The sequence below is a fragment of the Otolemur garnettii genome, unplaced genomic scaffold (assembly GCF_000181295.1).
Source record: "Otolemur garnettii isolate 467f Iridium unplaced genomic scaffold, OtoGar3 scaffold00164, whole genome shotgun sequence".
Taxonomy (NCBI): domain Eukaryota; kingdom Metazoa; phylum Chordata; class Mammalia; order Primates; family Galagidae; genus Otolemur; species Otolemur garnettii.
The window spans coordinates 1,234,693-1,238,363 of NW_003852559.1; positions in this window are offsets into that span (position 1 = coordinate 1,234,693).

Consider the following 3,671-nt stretch of genomic DNA (forward strand, 5'->3'; position numbering starts at 1 on the left):
AAAAAAAAAAAAACTTACTCTTATTCTCTATTCTACACATTGCTTTTCATATATGTAGCAGTTTGATAGAATTATAACTTAAATAATATTTTACAAATGCAGAAAACTTAAATGTGTTTTAAGAGTAAATCACTTCTATTTTAAATTTGTCTGTTTTTTAAAAAATTTGAAGTTTTTTAGTTTTACTGCTTTAAGTGAATTTGCAATTATTAACACTGAAACTAGGTGGAATTATAATTTTTTAATATTTTATAAATATAGATTATTGAAAGGTTACTTACAAATAAATTATGTTGTATTCTATTTATAGACAGTTTAAAGATAGCATTTTGATTTTACAGGTTTTTTTATTGTAATGTGGCTTTTTTTTAATGTTAGTTTTTTACAGATCTCCTATACCATGAACTATACTGAGAGTTTTACCAAAACAGTTCAGCAAACGGAGACATTTGAAACTCAAAGTCCATGTATGTGTACCAAGAGCTGTAGTCAGCCCAATTATAAGACAAAAATAAGGAAAGTTGATGTGATTTGTTATCTACTTGATTAAATTTTAATTCATTGTTAAAAGCAAATGCTAATTGGCCTCTACCTTTGTAGAGAGCAGGCTGTGAGATGGCAGGGCCCCCACAGCCTGGGGAACATTCAGGGAATGAACCCCCAACTGCTTCTCTTCCTCCTCCATCCCAAAACAGCCATATTCCTTCCTTTATGCTCCCTCTGCCGAAAGTCAAGTAGCTCTTTCTTTGTCTAGTTAACTATGCAGAGATCTTTGTGATCTTTGCCTTCTTACTTCTCGTCATATGTTAACTAAGTTCAGTAGAAACCACTAAGTCATATAGTTCTTCCTTTGTTTTGTCAACTATGCTGAGATCCTCATGATCTTTCCCTTCTTGCTATTTGTCATATGTTGACAAAGTTAAATAGAAACCATTAACAAGATGATTTGTCTTCATTAAAGTCATTTACATTCTCCAATTGTACTGTAAGACCAAAATTATGTCTTTTGTTTATGCTATTTCCCCATATTGTCTATACTACTTCTCTCTGACAACCCTGTACAGATGCTATAAAATAAAGCTGATTTTGTGCTTTGGTGCTGGCTGCAGCCATCAGCTCAGTCAGACCTCTGATCCCATCTTTTATCATTCCCCACCCATTCCACTCTGGTTCACTCCCCTTTGCTATGCTGTTTTGCAACACACCTTTGTAGCTAATCTTTTATTATGCCTTGTGAAGCATATACTTGTGTGTATACACACACATACACACACACACAAAGAGGATGCCCCCCCAAAAATACACATTTTAAGAAAGGAAAAAAATATATTAAAATTGTAACACTCATCATGTTTAACTTTTGCAATTTTAAGATATACAAAATACAATATATAAGATAATAAGTATTATTGGTATATACTGAGTATTACAATTTTAATGCAGTTTTTTCCTTTCTTAAAATATGTATACTTTTTGGACAACCATTGCACATAAATATGCCTTTTATATATGTGTGTGCGTACATACATATACAGTCTATACTCTTAGGGAATTAACAATAAAAAGTAACCATTTTAAAATATATTTTCTACTTAAGGTCAATTATTTTATTCCCAATTAATATAAGGGTACATACAATCAAGTTACATTTGTTTACATTTGTTAGGTAAAGTCCAAGTTTCAGTGGAGCCCTCTCCACCCAGGAGATGTGCCATATACCCTTACATTGTAACTGGTAGGTGAGACTTTACCACACCCCTTACCTCCTTCCTCTTCTTGAATTTAAATATGTTTTTCTCTCATGTGGGCATATAGTTGTTCACCAACTAGTTTCACATTACTATTGAGTACATTGGATGCTAGCTATTCCATTCTTATGATGCTTTATTTAGAGGATGTTCTCCAAATCCTTCTAGGTAAATTCAAAGGATGTGAAGTCTCCATTTTTTTTTTTTTTTAGCTGAATGACATGCAACAACAGTAGTTGTTGATACTCCATGGTCTATATATACCACAGTTAACTGATCTGTTCACGGGTTGATGGGCGTTAGGGTTGTTTCCACATCTATGTAATTGTGAATTGAGCTTCTATAAACACTTGAGTAAAAATGTCCTCGTGGTGAAATTATTTCTTTTCTTCTGGATAGATACTTAGTACTGGGATTATGGGATCGAATGGAAGTCCTATTTTAGCTCTTTGAGGATTCTCCATACTTCTTTCCAAAAAGGCTATATTAGTTTGCAATCCCACAAACAGTGTATAAGTGTTCCTTTCTCTCTGCACCCATGTCAACATCTGCAGCTTTGGGATTTTGTGATGTGGGTTGTTCTCACTGGGGTTAGGCGATATTGCAAGATTTGAATTTCTCTGATGATTAGGGAAGATGAGTATTTTTTCATGTATTTGTTAGCCATTAATCTTCTTGGTAGAAAATTCTGTCCATGTCTGTTGCCCAATGATAAATGGAGCTATTTGCTCTTCTCAGGATAAAATGAAGTATGAAATTTTATAACATAGCTACATCTTGAGAGCATATATTTAGCTGACCGGCATGAATTTCTCCTGACTAGACATCCTGTATAGGCAGGGACAGTCCTAGGGTATAGTTTTTTTGAACACAGATTAATTAATCTATTGTAAATAGATTGATAATGTGATAATGATCAAACAAACATCTACATAACATTTAGTTTGTACAGGATTTAGTTCTAGGTACCTCAAAATAACTATTTTAACCTATATAATATTCTTCTGAGGTAGGTAATATTACTACACAGGAAAACAGAGTTTTCGGGAGGATAAGTAAATTATCCAAATATTCATAGCTCTCAGGTGGCACAGTTGGGATTCATACCCAGATGGCTTAGTTCCACCATTTAAACACTATACCATGCATCTGATCATTGAAACTATTATCAGCAACTACTGTTGTTGAATGTCATTGTCATTAAAATCCTTATATATCCCTAGTCTGAATTCTTTTTGACCCAGGTAATCTCTTTTTTACTAGTATTTGGCTAATTGCTTCTAGTATTCTAGTATTTAGCTAATTGTTTCCACACTTGACATAGAAGTTTTTTAACAATTGGCTATTTTTTACAGTCAGTTCCCAAGCTACAAATGGGACAGGTTCTGTAGGTTTGTTCTTAAGATGAATTTGTATGTAAGTTGGAACAGGTGCATTTACCTATTACCTGTAATCACCTGTAAGTGTGAGTTGTACATGAGTCAGATGTTTGTGGCTTGGGGACTGCCTATATTTGAAAAGTAACAATGCAAACTGTTTCATCTAGTGATGTGGGTTTATTTATATAGTGTTCTTCTCCCCAGAAAAAAGATATCCTTTTTCCTCTTACAGACCTAAGAGATATGATCCAATGGTTGGCCTTTCTAATAAAATCATTCCCCAGAAGTACTTTCTGACTTGACAAGAATGAGCTAAATAGTTCAAGGTAAGACAGGAGTCTCTGAGAAAGAAATTATCTTAAAAGCAAGAGAATAGTTAACAAAATATTTTGAAACAATAACATATAATAAATCTAAGAAAACTTGGCACTTGCCCCGCCATAAAAATGCTAAGTTTGTCAGAGAAAAATTACCAAATTGTCTCTCAAAGGGATAAAGCTGCCTACTTGGAACTGAGCAGAAGGCCCAGGCCCTCTACAGAAAG